We start from the raw sequence: 21857 nt of genomic DNA, 5'->3' as shown, positions 1-21857 counted from the left end.
TAGTCTTTTTAAATTTGGGGCAACAAGATATATCCGCATCTCAACAACACTGAAGCTATAGCAATGAAAACCACCAACATGCTCAAAAACTCTGTAAATTAATGTTATTACACTTATTTTAAAATAATTTACTGTAAAAAAGTACTTCACTGTCTTTTTTGATCAATTCAATGCATCCTTGAAATAAAGTAATTTCCTAAAAATCATAATAACCCCATACATTTGAATTACTGTAAATACAATATCAGTCCTCATTATAAACACAAAATAATAATAATCAACTTTAATATTCAGTGAGGACAATTAGACTATGATTTATTTGATGGGGGCGGTGAGGGGCCTGGATAATGGGTAGGGGGGCGCTGGCCCAAAAAAGGTTGAGAACCACTGAACTAGAGGGAAAAACTGGAACCTATAAGAAACAGGCAGAGGAAATAAAGCAAAACCAAAACAGACTATAACCCTGACAACAACAAATGAACAAAAAACATATTTTACAATTATTAATGTGTAATTAGCAGTAAATGGTTTAAAACTTTTACTCTGAAAGTAAACCATTATTCATAAAGTTTATTAGTCTTGTAGCAGCTCAAGCTGTTGTAAATCCTGCCCACTTCTTTGCATTGTCAGTACATGCTTCAGTGCTCTGAGAGTGTTTATAGTGCTGTGAGTTTAACACTTCATGACTGAGAGCAGAACAGAACAGAATCTTCATCATCACACAAGACAAAACAACAACAATGAACAACATCATCATCCTCATCTGGACTCTGACACTCTGCATTCAGGGTAGGTATTTTGTACTAAATTACATTATACACATCTAATGTACAGTCCAAGAACCACTAAATGTCTAAAATGTCTTATTTCAGAGATCTGGAGACAAGTGACAGTGACTCAGAAAATCCATCAAACAAGGAGAAACTGTTACGATTAGCTGTAAAACCAGTCAGCTGGTTTCTGGCTGTAGTAACTGTGTGTCTTGGTATCAGCAGAAATTTGGAGATACTCCTAAACTTCGATTTATGACATAAATAGACTTTATTCAGGAACTCCATCTAGATTCAGTGGCAGTGGATCTGACTATGGAAGTGATTTTACTCTGAACATCAGTGGAGTCCAGACTGAAGATGCAGGAGATTATTACTGTATGAGTATACACTGGATCAACAGTAAAGCTGTGTTCACACAGTGATAAAGAGTCGTACAAAAACCTCCATCAGTCAGAGACACAGTGACTGCACTGATACAGATGAGAGATACTGCAGCTGCTGATATATGGCGCATGGCACAAACAATGCAATGACAAAATTTTTGATGACTTTAAATATTAATTTATTTACTTTAAATATTAGTTTATTTACTAAATATAGCAAACAGTTTGTATGTACTGTAGATTATTTTATCTTTAATTGCATTTAGTGCTCAGTCAGTTTAGTTTTTGTGTCACTCCTCTTGTTTTTCAGATCAGAGTATGAAAACAGTGGAAACAGAGGTGGAGATTTAGATTTTTGACATTGCTGTTTTCTTTCTCATTAAACTTGGAGAGGTTTCTTTTAGCAGTGATTGTAGAAAAGAAATGGAAGCTGAACTGGAAGCTAGTCTGTAGACATTTCTTTGCTTTTCTTTTCATTGCTTATTGAAATGTTATGTAAAAGCAATGTCACACTCAGTCGTGGTGCGGCCATGACAAAAATGTTTTTGTCATGACAAAAATGTTGACTTAAATGTTATGGGATAAAAGAAAACAGCAAAACAACTTAAAACTTGAAAAACACCTTCAGCATGGGGTTATCTAATTCACGCTCAAAACATAGAACAATTAACACAACTAATAACAATACAGATTAATGATAAATGACTGTAACACATTTATTTTCACAATTCATTAATTCATTAATTATTAATTAATTCAAGATTTCTGACCTGTCTGCCAATGTGAAGATCAATAAAACAATAAAACATAACAATGGGAAGTTGAGAGTTTGATACCTACTACAAACCACAATTTGCAAATGTTGCCATTTACTTCCATAAAATACACTTGACAATGCATAATTATTTTGTACGTCCTAAACTCATTTCTCTGCGTTAAGTGCACTCTGCATCTTAAGTGGACATCTTCACCTATAGTGTGCATTTCCTTGTGAAAAAAAAAAAGTGCACTTCAGCATTTTCAGCAACTTCAGAAACTTTTATAAAGTGTATGTTATACATTATACTTAAAAAATGCACTTGAGTGTCAATTAAATGTTTTCAAAAACCTAAGTGCATTTTATATTTGTAATTGATTTCAAATGTGTTATAGTTTAAATGTATATTGACCCACCAAAGTGGGAGCTCTTTATATGTATGTTCATAACGGCTTTTGTCTTTGAAATATGCTTAACGTGCCGAATGGAATGATAAGCAGTGTATTAATCTGACCTAAAATATGCCTAGCTCTTTCATGAAACTCTAAATGGTACAGGCTGACAGGTGTTAATGTAACTAATGATATTTACAGTCTTATACAACTTGGCACATGATTGGTTCATGTCGCGTACGCAGCCAATGAGTTTGCACCTTTATCTTTAAATGGCTGGTTGCCATTCACTCGAGCCTTTCGCAACAGTTCCTGTGAAACCCTTCATCTGCCCCAGCTCCACCTGTATAGATCTACTGCAGGTTATGTCTTACTCACAGCACCATATCGCTGTATGCTTTGGCAGTAGCAAGTTCCTTTACTTGCTTGGAGCAGCAGCAGCAGCAATACTCTACAACTACAGCAATAACCAACAGCAGCAGCAATTCAGCAGCAGCGTAGCAGATCTATTCCACCAAGACCAAATACATTAACATTGTCGTATCCATTACCATGATAATATCTTCCAAGAGCTGTCATGGATATATATATATATATATACATATATACATATAGTTTTAATTAAACACACTCTAGTGTATTTTTAATAAGTAGTCTGGTAAAAAATTAAATGTATTTTTATTGAATTGAAATTATATCAATATTGTTTAAATTATTTTTAATGGGCATTCATTTAGAATATTTTGTTTAATTTAATTTAAATTACCAGAGTACTTCATAATATTATAAACATCCTTTATTTATTAGACATACATTTAAAATACATTAACAAATGTATTTTTAAGACAACACACTTCAGCTGAAATTAAAATGAATCATTTTAAATGTGCTTTAATATATTAGTCAATACATAAACATAAGTATACTTTTTTAAAACAAGACAAAATAAATTTAAAATGCTTGTTTAATGGAGAAGTCCACTTCCAAAACAAAGATTCACATATAATGTACTCACCCCCTTGTCATCCAAGATGTTCATGTCTTTCTTTCTTCAGTCGTAAAGAAATTATGTTTTTTGAGGAAAACATTTCAGCATTTTTCTCCATATAATGGGCTGATATGGTCCCCCAATTTTGAACTTCCAAAATGCAGTTTAAATGCGGCTTCAAATGATCCCAAATGCGGTTGTAAATGATCCCAGCCAAGAAAGAAGGGTCTTATCTAGCGAAACGTTTGGTTATTTTCATAAAAATTATACAATTTATATACTTTTTAATGTCAAACGCTCGTCTTGTCTTACTCTGCCTGGACTGTTTTTCCCCTGGTTTATAACAGTTAGGGTATGTCGAAAAACTCCCATCCCATATTCTCCCTTAACTTCAAAATCACCCTATATCGCTGTTTTACCTTTTTTGTTAAGGGTGTTTGATCTTCTTTGCATGTTTACTTTTCAAAGACTGTGTCGGTACTTCTGCAGCAATGTAGGATCATTTTGAAATGATTTTTGAAGTTGAGGGACAAAATACAATCAGAGTTTTTCAACATTCCCCAACTGTCTTGAGTCAGAATACACAGAGTTCAAGGAGAGCAGGGCAAAATGGGCAAAATATTATTTTTATGAAACTAACTGATCATTTTGCTAGATAAGACCCTTCTTCCTCAGCTGGGATCATTTACAACCACATTTGGGATCGTTTTGAGCTGCATTTAAACTGCATTTTGGAAGTTCAAAATCAGGGCACCATACCAGTCCATTATATGTACAAAAATGCTGAAATGTTTTCCCTTTAAAAAACTATTTCTTTACGACTGAAGTAAGAAAGACATGAACATCTTGGATGACAAGGGGGTGAGTACATTATATGTGAATCTTTGTTTTGGAAGTGGACTTCTCGTTTAAAGGGGTCATCGGATGCCCATTTTCCACAGGTTGATATGATTCTTTAGAGTCTTAATGAAAGTCTATAATATACTTTGGTTAAAAATTCTCAATAGTAGTGTAAAACAACACCCTTTTTACCTTGTCAAAATGAGCTCTGCAAAAATCATCCCATTCTGAGGGATTGTTCCTTTAAATGCAAACAGGCGCTGCCCCGCCCCTCTCTTCTCTCTGTGGAGTGACATGCTGTTCTGAGAAGCTGCGTCTTATTTGAAAGGCTGCATCCTCTAGAGATCGCATTTGAAGGCTGCACACATCATTAAGTATGTCTTATTTAAGAAAAGTAATCAAAATAAAATTGACTGTTAATCCTTGTGAGGTGTAAAATACTATAATTAATTTTTTACGTTGCAATTTACTTAAATGAGTTACTTTTCTTAAATGAGTCCTCCCCGATGACGTGTGCAGCCTTCAAGTGTGACCTCCGGAGGATGCAGCTGAGAGTCGATTCCAAAGGTTGGAATTTTGTTTAATTGAAAAAAGCGCAGAGTTAGATAATTTCACTTTGTTGAACGTGGTGTTTGCGTAACAGATTTATGCAGGGTTAATGCAAAATGATAGAGATTGATTTGTGAAAACATTTATAAAGCATTTTTCACGTTTTCATTGTTTTCCACTGCTCTGTGGTGTGGTAAAACATACAGACTGTCTTGACATAAAAGATAACAGTCGAAGCCATTAGAAAAATTATTACATTTCTTAAAATGGGCTAGATGTAACATAGTAATCCCGATTTTAAAATGTTTGGTTTCATAGTCCCGTTTGTTTTTAACAATTTTAAGTGGTTTTCAAAAAACTCAAATGATCGACAATGTTGAATTTATAATAAACATGAATATATATAAACATATTTTTGTTGTTGAATGGTCATTTGATCTCAAATGACCTAATGTAAGAGCCTGCAATAACGTGTGATCAAATTAAAAATAATTAGGTCTGACGAGAAAGACTGGGCATGGCATTGGTTTCATACAGATTACTTTAACACAGGATATTTGTTTTCGAGAGGCTTACTTCATTTAAAAGTAGACATGTCAAGCTTTTTATAGATGTCCCAGTTAGCAGATTTCCTTTGGCCCGGATCTGGCCGTAATCTACAGATAAAATGTGGCCCAGGTTATTTGTTTGACGGCCCAAAATTGGCCCATTTGTTTTAGCCAGAACTGAACCAAACCAGAGACATTAACTATATCATTCATCAGTACTTGATGCAATTGTGGCCCAAAGGGACTAATTGACAAAGTCAAACAAATAACTTGAAATGTCGAGTACGCCACCTAGGGCCTGTTACCCCAGGAACGGAAGTTAGATTTTCTCCAAAGGTCACGCCAGTTTGTTATTTGAAAAAAATGGTCAGAGACGTAAGTTTCCCATAAAAGCACTTTTATTCAGTCTAATAAAATCAAGAAATACTATAATAAAAATACCCATTCCCTCACTGAAACATCAGACTCCCCACACTTATACTACTACAAGTGGTACACAAAGCTTGTAATTACAGAATAAACAAAAAAACAAAGAAGAAAACAACAATATAAGTTGGAGTACAATTGAGCCAAATGCAAATGACAACAATGAACAACAAAAAGCAAAAAAAAAAAAATAATACAATGCTCAACAAACTATATCACACCATGCAGGGCTGAGGGACAACTGATTCAGGCAACCCTGCCAAGACAAATCAAACCTCAAAAAGACTGAATCCCACACCCAATACTCACACTCAACCACACCAGTGAGACACTACACTCAGGTGACGGGACTCTCCCACTACCACGGCACCAGGAAACCCACACAAGTGGCCCTCAGCTGCTGCATAGAAACACAAGTCAGTTAAACAAAAACAAAATAAAAAAACAACCAATACAAGTAATTCAAGACCAATTAACAACAAATATTTCTAATAGAAAAAAACAAGAAAAACAAAATCCGGTACAAATGGCTCCAATACACTTGCACAAAATTAACAAGAAAACAAATTATCCCAGATTAATTAGATAAACAAACAGTACAAAATGGAAATAAACCAAGATTCAAAATAAGTTAGTGAAAACAAACACCTTGACAATAAAAATACAAAAAAAAAAAAAAAAAAAAAAACTGAAAAAAGGCAAAAGAAAAGAAAATTGATTCCACCAAACAAATTAGTAATGACACAACAAAACAAAGCAATTGTTCAGACTCACAAGCGGAGCCAACACAATTATAAGAGTAACCGACAACACTCAGACTTATCAGGAGCAGTGAAGCACAAGACAGATGAAAAACAACAGGGCAAAACAACAGCACTGCCCAGACCACTGCAGAATGCCCGGTCACATTAACTTCACAGTACACAGCATTCTCTGCATGAAACAGACAATTTCCTTACGTAGTGAACACTCTGATGCGCTGACATTCCTGAACGCCAGATATCACAGACTCAGTATGAGCAACCAGCTAACCCCAACTTAGCCAGCCTTAACGACTCGAATGGTTAGCACGCTACCTGATCTCTTCCTGCAACTATCGAGCCCATTCACCAAAGCCTGAAAGGGGCGGGTATTACAATCACGCATGTCCCACCACACATCTGATTCACTTAAATACCCTCTTCCGCTTCCTTATAGGTCGGCCTAACACACATAGCCAATGGGTGACCGCTACACCATACTTCACACTACACAATGTTGAGAAAATACTTAGAAAATTGAAATAATTTTTGTATCAAGTCAAATGCTGTATGCCGAGGAGGTAAGTATAGCCTAGTAAATGGTGTTTGTGTGAATGTCCACAAAACTTGAAGACTTTATATTAGCAGTAGGATAGAAAATTGTAAAGATGGAAAAATAATTCATGAGATAATCATGAATAATGTCATTGTGTGAATAATATGTGATAAGTAAAAAAGTAAGTATAGTTTAAAAAATGTATTTGAAAATGTAACAACTTGATTATATTATCCAGATTACATGTATTTGGTTATCCCACACTGTTGAGCATTTAGATTTTTAGTGTAATCCTGCAGGTCTACCTTTCAGGTTGTACTACTAATAATAAATATTAAATTTCTCTTCACTGTATGCTGTCAGGCAGAATCCCCTGACTGGAAGGGCTTCAGATAAAGACATTGAAATTAACTTTATAAAGTGGCTGCATCTGTCTGGAGACTGAGATGGTGGGAGTAAAGAGTGAATGAATAAACAACAGTGCATTTCTGACCACCATTAGACAGTTTGCAGCATTACTAACACCAACACACTTTCAAGCAACACCTCTCTTCTCAACACTTCTCAACACTCAAGTTTAATGTTATTTGTTCTTAAAAACTGGTTCCAACTCAAATTTGTCCATTATATTTAGCATTATATATATATATATATATATATATATATATATATATATATATGCTAAATGTATATCTGTTGACTATTATTAAAAATGGATTCCAACTCAGATTTGTCCATTTCATAATTTTATTTTTTAATGTTAAAAGTATATATGTTGAATAATCTTAAAAATTGATTTCAACTCAAATTGTAATGATAAATATGTGTTATATATTTCTAAGAACTTTTCTAACTCAATTCTGAGTAACTGTTAAGCGCATTTGACCTGCACTGACAAAAGTAAATTATTTTATTTACATTTTTGTTGTTGAGTGTGTGATTTACTCTCTAGTGATCATGAATTTTACACATACAGTCAGCCACATGTGGGCCACATTAGGGCAGTGAGGTCTTAACAGAACTCAGCCTTACTAAAATGAAACATAAGGTCCATATATGGGCCACATAATACACAAATGTATTACTTGGCTCCTGATAGGCGGAGTTATGGCTCTGGTTTGGTTCAGTTCTGGCTAAAAACATATGGGCCAATTTTAGGCAGGCGAACAAATACTAATCTGGGCCACACTTTAGCTGTAGGTTTGGGCCAGATCCGTGCCAAAGGAAATATCCCCACTCATAGCCCTTTTCAGTTCAAAAAACATTTCATTGGCCTATCTCAGCATCAGAGGGGGAACAGTCGGCAGATGAGGCGGATGTTTCGGCTGGACAGCGCCCCTCCGTGGTCGCTGCCCCGTTCGAGGCAGACGGCGGGGCGGCCGAGGGTTACGCGGGGGTCCCTCAGGTTGAGCGTGCGGTTGCGGTGCATTTATGCCCGCGAGACACCGCCACCTGGCGGGGCCATCCGTGCCTCCCATCCAAGGCCTGTAGGCTTTCGTCAGCTCTCGCTGGCAGGGCCTACTGTGCTGCGGGCCAGGCCGCCACTGCCCTGCATGCCATGGCCACCCTGCAGGTCTACCAGGCCAAGGCATTGAAAGAACTGCACAAGGGTAGTCCTGACCAAGCGGTTATGCAGGTTATGCGTGCAGCGACTGACTTCGCTCTCCGGGCAACCAAAGTCACGGCGCGGTCCCTTGGTCAGGTGATGTCCACGCTTGTGGTCCAGGAGCGCCACCTGTGGCTGAACCTAACGCAGATGGCAGATGTCGACAAAGCACGCTTTCTCGACGCTCCCGTCTCCCAGGCCGGCCTCTTCGGCGACACTGTCGAGGACTTTGCCCAGCAGTTCTCGGCAGTTCAGAAGCAGACTGAGGCTATCAAACACATCCTGCCCCGTCGAGAGACTACCAGGAAGTCCCCGGGTGCCCAGCCTCAGACTGCTCGTCGCCGAGGGCGCCCCCCTGTGGCTCCCAAACCTACTCCGTCTCCGGCTGAAGCCCACGATGCGGCCCTCGCATTCAGACGTCGAGGCCGTCGCAGGGGAGCGGCGCCGCCCGCTGCTCAGGATTCGGCTACTAAAACCCGCAGGTCACCCACCCACTCACAGAAAGAGCAATTTTCCACATCTCTGGGTCTAGTGCCCCGGGATCTGTTCCTGAGCGACGCTATGCTTCCTCGAGTTCAGACCCGGAGCACACATTCGCCAGCGCGGGAACCTGGGAAGAAGGTAAGCGCTGCCCAGTGCAGCCAGACTTTTCTCCAGGACGTTTTTCCTTCTGGGATCAGTCCCCTTTCCCTTCCCGCAGGCTGCCCCACCGCGGTCACGTCAGTCAACGCTCCGCTGATCCCACTTGCGGTCAGACTGGGGGCCTGGCTAGAGCTCCCCAGCCCTTCCCGGTGGTTGATCCGGACGGTACGTCTCGGCTATGCGATTCAGTTCACCAGGCGTCCGCCAAAGTTCAGGGGCGTCCTCTTCAATTCTGTCCGCTCGGACACAGATGCCTCTGTTTTGCGTGCAGAGATTGCTGTCTTGCTGGCGAAAGACACAATCGAGCCTGTCCCTCCAGCCGAGATGAAGTCAGGGTTCTACAGTCCCCTACTTCATCGTGCCCAAGAAGAGCGATGGGTTACGACCGATTCTGGATCTTCGAGTTTTGAATCGGTCCCCTCACTTGCAAACGCATTCTTTCTTGCGTTCGACATCAGGATTGGTTTGCAGCCATCGACCTGAAGGACGCCTACTTTCACGTCTCGATATTGCCTCGACACAGACCCTTCCTATGGTTTCCCTTCGAGGGTCAAGCGTATCAGTACAAGGTTCTCCCAATTGGCCTGTCCCTGTCTCCCTGCGTCTTCACGAAGGTCGCGGAGGGCGCCCTTACCCCCCTGTGGCAGAAGGGCATTCGCATTCTCAACTATTTCGACGACTGGCTCATCATAGCTCACTCGCGAGATCTGTTGTGCGAACACAGGGACCTGGTGCTCCGACACCTCAGCCATCTGGGCCTTCGGGTCAACCGAGAGAAGAGCAAACTCTCCCCAGCTCCCGGCTTGGAGCTAGACTTGGTCAACATGACAGCCTGCCTCACCAACGAGCGCACGCAGTCGGTGCTGAACTGTCTGAAACTATTCAGACACAAGACAGAACATAACCGTTCACATACCAGGAGAGCTCAACCGTGCAGCCGATCAGCTCTCACGGCAGCCCACCCATCCTGGAGAATGGCGACTCCACCCCCAGACAGTCCAGCTGATTTGGAGTCGATTCTGCGAGGCCAAGATAGATCTGTTTGCCTCCCCAGAGTCCTTCCATTGCCAGCTCTATTACTCCCTCAACAAGGCTCCCCTCGGCAGGGACGCACTGGCACACAGCTGGCCTTCGGGGCCCAAGTACACGTTTCCCCCAGTGAGCCTCCTTGCACAGACCCTGTGCAAGATCAGGGAGGACAGGGAGCAGGTTCTGCTGGTTACGCCGTACTGGCCCACCCAGACCTGGTTTGTCGACCTCACGCTCCTCGCGGCAGCCCCTCCCTGGAAGATTCCCCTGAGGAAGGACCTTCTTTCTCAGGGGATGGGCACAATCTGGCACCCGCGTCCTGACCTCTGGAACCTACACGTGTGGTTTCTGGACGGGACACGGTAGACCTCTCTGGCCTTCCACAGGTCGTGATAGAAACTATCACTCAGTCTAGAGCTCCCTCCATGAGGCAGGCCTATGCACTGAGGTGGGGTCTCTTCGTTGACTGGTGTGCCTCCCGTGGTGAGGACCCACAGAGATGCCCGATTGCAGTGGTGCTTTCCTTTCTGCAAGAGAAGTTGGAGCACAGGCTGTCCCCTTCGACTCTCAAAGTGTATGTCGCTGCCATTGCGGCATATCACGATGCAGTCGATGGAGCAAAATCCATTGGGAAGCATCAACTGGTCGTGAGGTTCCTCAGAGGTGCGAGAAGGGTTAATCCCCCTAGACCGCACCTTGTACCCTCTTGGGATCTCTCCGTCGCCCTTCAGGGCCTGCGGGGACCCCCCTTCGAGCCGCTGGTTTCAGTCGAGCTTAAATTTCTGTCGCTTAACCCTCTGGGGTCAAAAAACGCGCCGGCGTGGTTTGTGGCCGTTTTTCTGATAACGCCAAAAAGAACTTCAATTTCTCCGTCATTTCTGATCGTACAGATAAGAGCAATACATCAATGGAATCTGTAAGGAATTCACTTTTATTTGTGTACACTCATAATAACAACAACATACTGTGGTTTTGTGAAATAAAGCAAACATCAGGGTGTGCAGTCTGCCGCGTTGTTTTCTGTGATGGTCATTAAGAAATGCGTCACTAAAATGAACTAAAACTCAGCGAATACTCCACACAGAGACGTGAGAGAGATATCTATAGAAAGCCTGATATGTCTACTTTTAAATGAAGTAAGTCTTATCGAAAACAAATATCATGTGTTAAAGTAATCTGTATGAAACCAACCTCATGTCCAGTCTTTCTTGTTAGACCTAATTATTTTTAATTTGATCACGCCCACGAGCTACGTTCGGTTTGTTATTATAATCAGCCACGTGGAGGCGCAAGCGGCGAACCGCCCACATCAGTGTAAACAAAGCGGGAGATTCACTTCATTGTTCATCTCGGCTACTGCATCTTGTTACTGGAAGAAGACGCGCTGTGAGGAGAAAGATTTATATTTCCCTCAGAGGAAGAGCGCGATGCGACGCACGGCGAGATCCACAGAAAGAGTAAGTCTTTCTTTTATTAGCCTACTTACGTTAGTTGTTGTGTTACTGTGATATAACTTGTAGACATTATAGTAGTTAGATTTTTTCCAAACTAAGTCCTGACTACATGTGCAATCAAGTGAAACGTTATGAAGTGTGTTTCATTTCACTGCATCAAAAAGTATTACGACGTCAGGACGTTTTTAATGTTCTATAAAATAAAATCATGCGATATAAAAGTAATAGTTTTTACACTGTAACACTGAATGATAGAGTCTAAGATTGTTTAGGCAAAACTACTGTCATATACTCTGTTCACGAATAGATGTTTATGACGTGCTTCACAATAATACATTAGTTTCCCAGACATAAAATGGCTTTGTATTGTATAAGACATACAAAGCATGCTTGTGTTTATGACTATAAAATCATATTTATTTATTTATCTATCTATCTATCTATCTATCTATCGTATAACAACAGGATACTATTAGTTTATTATTAATACTATGTTAAATACAAAATACAAAATAGTATTTTGTATTTTAAATACATGTTTTCGAAATACTGCCCATCCCTGACTGCGCTTAACAAATTTATTGGACCCCCACCCAATGTAAGGTTTGTGCCACAGCTGCCCCAACCTAAGTACTGGTGATTACCAAAATCATGTTTAATGTTTCTATAATGGTTAATCCACCAGTTTGTGTAAGATCTTTAGTCAGAGTATTGGTTCTAGTGGTTCTAAAAATAAAATATTTATTTGGTTTATTAGTTTTTTGGTAATTATGTGTGAATAAAGACAATTTAGTAGTTTGTTATTTGCCTAATAAATGACAATATAATTTTATGTTCTAAAAAAGTTTTTGACAGGTGGTCTAATAAGTTTTTTTAAGCACTGTATATAGCTACACAGTTTTATGAGGATTTGAACCGAAAATCAGTTGTCTTACCAGAGAAAATTTATTTGTGTGGTGCCCCCCCTGGACATGGTCATGCCCCCGGGGCACTTGCCCAATTGCCCATATGGTCAATCCGCCTATTCGATAAAATCGATAAAATGATATGAAGAGTTCGATAAATGTTCGATATAATCTTTATGTGCCAAAAGCGGAACGAAACAGCACGGCTCATTTGAATCACGCCACACGGACCTTTAATCGGATCGGACCAAAGTTAACACTGCTGCACTGCGCGAGCTCACTAGAGAAGATGCATCAAAGAGTATAGAATACCAAGAGGCGAAACTCTGATGCTTTTTTGGTAACAGCCACTAGATGGCGCTTCGGTAGCGCAGCCGCCATTTCGGACTGAAAATGCCAACTGGACAACAGCACAGAAGCAGACAGAATGACAACGAAAGAGTCAAAGTGGAAATAAATGAGTGCAATGACTGCAGGAAAGTAGTGTGTGACACAAAAAGTGTAAAAAGTCACTCATGGTTAGGTTTTTTTTTTGTTTGTTTGTTTGTTTTTTGTTTTTTGTTTTTTTTTGATGGATTACAATCCATCACAATTTTACGCACTTAATTGGCGAATCTCACAGCCAAATCAGAAACGCAATAGAAAATTTCTTAAATCAGTAAATTTTATGACTACTACAGTAAATGTTGTATTGTATTATTATATTTGTTTTATGTTATCAGTTGTGGAATCCAGCCATTAATTATACATTTGAGGCAGTTTAGCCTGCTATTTTCATTTTATGCAACGTTACACTTTACCATTATTATTATTAGTTACTATTATAGGTCTGAAATATATATTGCATTTATACATTATATTGTACGTTTTAATCCCTGGAACACACTACAAACATGATGATCTTACAGAACATTAAGTATTGCTGTTTCTGTCATAACTAATCAAAAAAGAAATGGAGACAGTGGCTGTTTTAATTTTTTTACATAATCATATTTTTTTGTTTACAGTCATGCTTTAACGGACATTAACATAAGACAATACTGCAAAAAAGTTTATTGTAAAGCTTTTATATTTATTGTCTAACATTCTCAGTTGTCTTATATGTTGGTATTTAGCATTTATAATGCTAATACTTGCACTTAAAATAGGAATTTCAACCGAAACTGGTTTCTAGAGAGCAAAGATTTATTTAGAACGTTATTCTGTGCCGTCATATTTTTTTATTTTATTTCAATAATAACAAACAAAGATTACAGTATGTACGAAACATACAAAAATCATTTCAATAATACACGATTTATGGATTAATAGTTACCAGAAGTACAAAAATATTTAAGAAATAAACAGAGAGAATAATATATATTAATTATATATATATATATATATATATATATATATATATATATAAAAAATGTTGTCATCACTCAGGTTGTGTATTTTAGCTTTAATGTACTTTTTTTTTTTTTAAACAAAGCAGCTGATAATTGCCATAGCAACAGCAAGAAGTCAGTGGACTGCAAAGTTTATCTATGCATCCTCAAGCTACTATCAAATGTGCATTTCTAAGAGACAAAAAAGTGATATTATTATTATTATTATTATTATTATCATCATCATCACCATTATCATTATAAGACAACCCAAACCTGTTTCTTGATTTGAAACAATATAACTCATTAGAACATGCAGAAATTAATATTTCTATCTAGATATTTATTTTGTTAAGGAAAATTGATGGTCTGGTTTCTACAACTTTCACTTTGGAGCAAAAATCTGACATGAAACTTGAAAGAAATAAAGATTTGACATTTATTGTGAGAATTTTTTGCCCATATCGCCCAGCCCTACTGCCTAGGCTTACATCCCTGCTCCGGCATCGAAACAATGGAGGTCAGACTGTTACAGCTGATCTGAGGTAAGGCGCTCATGTCAATCAACTATCGTGGGAGCGGCCTCTGTCGGTGTGATGCCACACCGACAGGCATCTGAGAATGGCTTGATTTGAAAAAGGGGATATTATTTGTACAGATTAATTAAAAACCACTGCATGCATTTGTATCATTATAGGGTAGATGTGTACATACACTGCCAACACACATTAATGTTCAAACAACATGTAAAAGTGAACTTTGCATCCGATGACCCCTTTAAGCAAAACTTAATTACAAATTATTACAAAGTGTTTTAAGAAACAAAGCCATGAACGTGTATTCTCTTTATGTAAACTTAAGTTGTCTTTAATTTGAGTAATATATTATCTGCAAGTTTAAAATTTGAAATATAATTTTTTTTTTACAAAGGTTAGTTTGTTAGTGGCATAAATCCTGCCCACTTCTTTGCATTGTCAGCACATGCTTCAGTGCTCTGAGAGTGTTTATAGTGCTGTGAGTTTAACACTTCATGACTGAGAGCAGAACAGAACAGAACCTTCAACATCACACAAGACAGAACAACAACAATGAACAACATCATCATCCCCATCTGGACACTCTCAAGGATTGCTCAAGGTTTGTGTAGTAAAGTTTTAACAAATTAATTCTTTTTTTTTTTTTTTTTTTTTTTTTTGATGTGTAAAATAAAAATAATTTGCAGTCATTTCTTTTTTTTATTATTGCTTTCAGAGTGTAGAGGACAGTACACTGTAACTCAGAGCCAAACAAATAATAGCAGCTCAAGGCAAGAAGTCTGTAAAGTCACCAGTAGAGTGTGTGGTGGTGATGAGTTACACTGGTACTTATAGAAACCTGAAGAAGCTCCTAAACTCCTCATATATTATGTAACAAGCTGTTATACTGGAACTCCATCTAGATTCAGTGGCAGTGGATCTGACAGTGATTTCACTCTGACGATCAGTGGAGTCCAGACTGAAAATGCAGGAGATTATTACTGTCAGAGTTTACACTGTCCTAGTAGCTGTGTGTTCACACAGTGATAAAAAGGCATAAAAAAACAGAGTGTCCTTTTAGGTGTGGCTGATTGGGATCAGGTGCAAGTGATAAGAATTCTGGAGAGGATGAGCGGGTGGGCAGTGCTACTGGTGACGTGGCAGGTGAGGGTGGCTGTGGTGAATGCCTGACACCCTCCAGGGGCGGCTCCCGATGCCCTAACATGACGCCGAGGATGGCCACGACTGCGAGGGGCAGGACGATCTGGGTGGTCACGATGGAAGTCAGATAGAAGAGTGGGGTCAAGCACATCGTCTCTGGGGACCCAGGATCGCTCTTCTGGTCCGTACCCCTCCCAGTCAAATGAGGTACTCCAGGTGGCCTCCCTGATGCCATGAGTCCAAGATCTTGTGGACCATGTAGATGGATGGTTGGTCCAGGACTTCTGGAGGAGGGGGTTCCGCTTCAGCTCCCGGGGTTTCTGTGGCAGAGGGAAAGAAGGGTTTAAGGAGTGAGACGTGGAATGTGGGATGAATACGATACCTGGGTGGGAGCTGAAGCTGGAAAGTGACGTCACTGATCTGCCTCAGGATTTTGAAGGGACCAATGTAGCGGGGACTCAGCTTGCAGAGGGTAGCAGTAGATGGAGATCACTGGTGGACAGCCAAACCAGATCCCCTGTTTGGTAACTGGGAGCGATCCTACGTCTGGCGTCGGCGATGTGCTTGTTTCGGCGTACTGCCCACTGGAGATGGTGATGAGATGAGTCCCACACTCTCTCGCTCTCTTGAAACCAGTGGTCTACAGCTGGAACATTAGAGGGTTCCTCCGTCCAGGGGAAGAGTGGAGGCTGGTGTCCGAGTACGCACTGGAAAGGTGTTAGGCCGGTGAGATCTTGGCGGAGGGAATTCTGTGCGTACTCGGCCCACAGGAGGAACCTGCTCCAGCTGTGTTGGTCCTCGTGCAGTATGCCCGGAGGTAACGTCCGAGCTCCTGGATCTTTCTTTCTGTCTGGCCATTGGTCTGTGGAAGATATCAAGAGGAAAGGTTAACAGTTACACCAAGTAGCTTGAAGAAAGCTTTCCAGACGTGTGATATGAATTGAGAGCCCCGGTCCGACACAATCTCTTCAGGGATACCGAAGTGACGAAACACCTGGTGGAAGAGATGTTCTGCGGTCTCCATAGCTGTTGGTAATCCCTTTAATGGAAGAAACTTGCATGATTTAGAGAAACGATCGACGATAACCAGCACATGTGTTACCTTCCGAGCTGGGGAGATCAGTCACAAAGTCAATGCTGAGATGGGACCAGGGCCTCTCTGGGATGGGTAATGGTACCAGTTTTCCTGTAGGTAACATGCGTGGAGAGTTAGACATAGCACAGACAGAGCAGCTCTGGACGTACCTGATGGTATCTCGGTGCATACTGGGCCACCAGGAAAGAGTCTGAAGAAGCGAGAGGGTCTGCTTGCTGCCTGGATGTCCAGAGCCCGGAGACTGGTGAGCTGTGCCCAGAAGGGTTTAACGCTGGGAGCGGGGAACGTAGATTTTACCCTCTGGGCACTCCGGCGGAGCAGGCTCCTGGAGAGTGGTGTGCTGTATGTCCTGATCTTGATTCCAGATTATGGGACTGACAATGAGGTTAGGAGGGATGACAGGTTCGGGTCCGTGGGTTGTTCAGATAAGGATTGACGAGAGAGGGCGTCTGCAGGGATATTCTGGAACCAGGTCGATAAGGGATCTTGAAACTGAAACGTGTGAAGAAGAGCGCCCAACGGAGAGTTGTGCCTGTCTGGGGTTAAGTCTCTTGGCCTCTCACAGATATTGGAGGTTCTTGTGGTCAGTGATGATGGTGAACTGGTGATCTGATGAATTGCCCCCTCTAACCAATGGCACCACTCCTCCAGGGCCAACTTGATGGCTAGCAGTTCTCGATTTCCCACGTCGTAGTTCTGCTCCGCTGGAGACAGCTTACGAGAGTAGAATGCACAGGGATGGAGGATAGGAGGCTCACAGACCGCTTGAGAAAGCACTGCACCCACTCCAGTGGTGGAAGCGTCAACCTCGAGCGTAAACGGGAGTTCTGGATCTGGATGGTGTAATAGGGGTGCAGTGCTGAAGATGTGCTTGAGTTGTTGGATAGCTTCGTGGGCAGCGGGGCTCCAGGAGAGATGTTTAGGTTTGCCCCTCAGGACGGAGGTCAACGGAGCTGTGATGGAGCTGTAATCCTTAATGAAACGACGGTAGAAGTTGGAAAATCCCAGAAAACGTTGGAGTTCCTTTATACTGCTAGGCTGAGGCCAGTCTTGAATGGCGTGGATTTTCCCCTGGTCCATCTGCACACCCTCGGCACTGATGATATAACCTAGAAACTGTACAGATGGTTTATGGAACTCACATTTCTCCAGTCTGAGGTACAGACTGTGCTGGCGGAGTTTGTGAAGGACCTGCTGGATGTGCTGGCAATGTTCGGCCATGTTCCGGGAGTAGATCAAAATATCATCTATGTAGACCACGACAAAGCGATGGAGGAACTCCTCGTTCATAAACGTTTGGAAGACAGAAGGACTGATGGATAAGCCGTACGGCATGACCTGATATTCGTAGTGCCCCGTAGGTGTTACAAAGGCGGTCTTCCATTCGTCTCCCACACAAATACAAACGAGGATGTAAGCACTCCGCAGGTCCAGCTTCGTGAAAACCTGGGCTCCACGAAGCCCTTCGAGGGCGGCGGGGACCAGGGGGAGAGGATAAGGCTGTTGAAGGATCTGGAAATTGAGTTGCCAGTAGTCAATACAGGAACGTAGACCTCCATCCTTCTTACCCACGAAGAAAAAGCTTGAAGCGGCCGGCGAGTAGATGGTCGGATGAATCCCTGATTAAGAGCCTCCGAGATGTACTCCTCCATCGCCTGGTGCTCCAGGATGGACAGAGGATAAACCCTTCCCTTGGGTAGTTGAGCTCCAGGCAGCAAGTCAATGGCACAGTCCAGTGGCCGATGAGGTGGAAGATGGGTGGATGCTTGCTTACTGAACACATCCTGGAACGCTGCGTACTCTGCTGGAACGGGTTGAGGATGAGGTAAATTGGATAGACATTGGGTATGACACAGTTGACTCCAACGAGTGACGTCACAGGGGTCCCAGCGGAGCTCCGGACGATGAAGACGCAGCCAGGGGCATCCCAGGATGATGCTCACGGTGGACTCCTCCAGTACCAGAAATTGTATTTCCTCTTTATGAAATAGTCTAACCTGCAGAGTGATGTAGGGTGATGAATGACGTACTTTCCCACTCCCGAGTGGTTTTCCTTGAATGGTCTTCACTGCATAAATCTGAAAGTGGCGATGACGTGGGAGTTGGAGTTGGTTCAAACATTCCTAAGAGATGAAGTTGCCGGAGGAGCCCGAGTCGACCAGAGCGGACACAGAGAGAGAGAGCAATCAGGAGTATGCAAAGTAAAGGGTAACAGTGTAAGACTGGCAGTTTCTACTTCAGACTGAATAGTACTCACCACCGGGCGTGGGGGTCTGATGGGGCAGGTGCGGATATGATGTCCCTGTTGTCCACAATATAGGCACAATCCAAGGGTGATGCGGCAATTATGTTTGGTGCGTAAGAGCCGGGTGGTATCAACTTGCATGGGTTCTGGTACTGGGAAGCTAGCAGCCACAGAGGCAGGCTGAGGAGCAGTTACCGGTGGCTGGCAGGCGGCTAGCCGCTGAGAAACTCTTGTTGTTTGTTGAAGGAAGGATTCCAATCCAATGCTGTCATCGTACAGAGCCATGGTGGCGCGAATTTCTGGGTTGAGTCCTTGCCGGTATGTGCCCAGCAGCGCAACGTCGCTAGCCATCGCCAGCGTGTGGAAGTGGAGTGTGTATTCATTGACCGAAGAAGTCCCCTGTTGCAGGCGGAACAGCTGATCGGAAGTGGTGAGACTGTCGGTCGCTGTGCTGAATACCACGGAGAAATTACTGGTAAACTGTTCATAGGAGTTAATAATGGGGTTGTTGGAATTCCAGATCGCTTTTGCCCATTGTAGGGCCTTACTGGTAAGAAGTGAGATGAGGAAAGCGATTTTTGCGCTCTCTGAGGGAAACTGTTGTGATTGCATCTGGATGTACAGGTTGACTTGGAGAAGAAAACTGCTACACTCAGCTGCCTCACCCGCAAACGTGGTGGGCATGGCCATGGGACATCCTGAGGCAGATGGCAGCGATGGTGTTGGAAGTAACGCCGCCTTGAAAACATTCACCAACTCAGTGAGAGGATCTACTGCAGCTGGTGTCTCGGTGCTCATCTTTGTATAGGTCGGGTCTTCTGTCACACACACACAGAGGAGACGAGAGGTGAGTGACAAACCAAACCAGCGTTTATTAGACAGATGGATGAAAACACAGTGGTAGAGACAAATGGTAAATGATATATCTTAGCTGACAGTCCTTGTGAAAAAGTGAAGGCCATTGCTGCATTGTGGAGACCTCGCTATGTTTGGGTCGAGTGGATCGTTTTAAGCCTGAGTTGCTGAGTGATCATTTTGGTGTGCGTGCTGCACCTCTGAACACCAGCTGCAGAGCGAAACGAGTCTCTGATGTTGACGAATGCAAGCGGGAGTGTTGAATCGGCTGAGGTTTTTCACGCACCCGTGATTCTACCACCTCAGAGGCACCGTCTTTCATTTTTCAAGTTTCATTGTTTTCTTCCAGACAGGCGAAAGTTACAAAAGGCAGGCAGCGAGACAGACAAGATGATATAACAATGCGAGGGATCAAGACTCGGATGACTAGGAACAAGACTAGACTAGAAAACAAACTGACTTAGGCTCCGTAAAGTTGCTAACACTCAACTAGTGCTAAATGCAAGACAATACTCGGCGACCACTGACAGGAAGTCCAATCAACTCAATCACTCTCGTCTGTAGATCACTACGTTGCAATGCAGAACACTATCTAAAAAAAAAAAAAAAAAAAAAAAAAAAAAACATGAATATCTACTGCTCGCATTACACAAGTCTTGCCATTTTTGTGTTGTAGTAATGCAGGACCAGAGTAGAACTGGAAGAATAACTGTATCTAACATTGTAATGGAGACCTGCATAAAATCGTGAAAGAAAAGTTTCTGAAGTCTCATCCAGTATTTCACTAACACCAGCAGTGTGATTTTGTGGGGCTAAGGTGGAGAGAGAGGAATTTTTTCCATGAAAGGGAGCTGGGAAAGATGGAGTTTGTAAATCATGAACACATCACAGTCACTGCTAGAGACACCACCAGGCTTCAATACGACCACCAAAAACCTGTTCACTGCACACAGACAGTACCTGTGTTATATTTCTTTTTATGCCAAATGATAACTGGCTTGTTAATAACAAAAAGAGACACATTTGTAACATTTAATGCAAACTATTTCTGAACATTGCAGTTCTGCAAAACACTGTAAGGAAATTATACAAATAATAAAGGATAACAAATCAGACGTGTCTACATTCTGTCAGCTCTCTTTCTCATATGTGTTGATGAGTATTCATAAGTCAGTTTATACTGTTGAATTACTTCGTCCTAAACAGTCCTCTTTCTCTCATATGTAGCTTTGGAAAATTTGCTTCATTCCAGAGAATCTGTTTGTCCTAAACAGTCCAATATGTAACTGAAGTCCTGTTCTTTTCAGTGAATTGTTTTGTTCAGACGGTACTACTTTCAAAAGAGTTGCAGTTAAAAAAAAAAAAAAGGCTTTAAAAGGAGCCACAGAGTACAAGTCCACCCTATTTCACCAAGGTGAAATTTCTGGCCTCACCGCTCATCTGAGGTGACCTTTGACCTTTTTTATCATGGAGTTTCCTACAGCATAATGATATTTCATACACAGCTCAGTCATTTTGATTCACAGAAAAAAAACAAAAAAACACTGCAGCTTCAGCCTAAACTTATCTGAAATGATTTTGTTGTTTTGTTGATTTTTTGTTTGATCTTTATACAGTGATGATACAAAAAGACCACATGAAAAGATTTCCCAAATAGCAACATGTCATTGTTTCAGTGTAGGAATTAACACTGAATCATTGAATCTATATATTTATCTTGTCTACTAATTATAACATAACTATTTTGATGTTGTTGTTACTGCTGTTGATGATGTTATAATATTCAAAAATTTTATTTATACTATTTTATAATAAATACATGTTTTTTAAATTTTTTTTTTTTTTTTTTTTTTACATATATTACAATTATTATTAAAAAAATATATATTAATTAAAACTGATATATTGGTATAAATATGTCAGTTTAATTTAGCTATAAATTGTAACATGATGACACATTTAGTCACATGCAGTGTCTCAGTAAAGACATGTAAGGATCCATCCACTGGCCCAAACGCTGAGTCCAG

At 41.3% G+C, this 21857-nt stretch overlaps 1 pseudogene; it reads left to right on the top strand.

The window, feature by feature from the left end:
• The first annotated feature begins 686 nt into the window (after positions 1–686).
• Positions 687–1195, top strand: LOC127157519 (Ig kappa chain V region K16-167-like; annotated as a pseudogene).
• The last annotated feature ends 20662 nt before the right edge of the window (positions 1196–21857 follow it).

Source organism: Labeo rohita, unplaced genomic scaffold (genome assembly GCF_022985175.1).
Source record: "Labeo rohita strain BAU-BD-2019 unplaced genomic scaffold, IGBB_LRoh.1.0 scaffold_110, whole genome shotgun sequence".
Classification (NCBI taxonomy): domain Eukaryota; kingdom Metazoa; phylum Chordata; class Actinopteri; order Cypriniformes; family Cyprinidae; genus Labeo; species Labeo rohita.
This window is presented reverse-complemented; position numbering and strand designations above follow the sequence as displayed.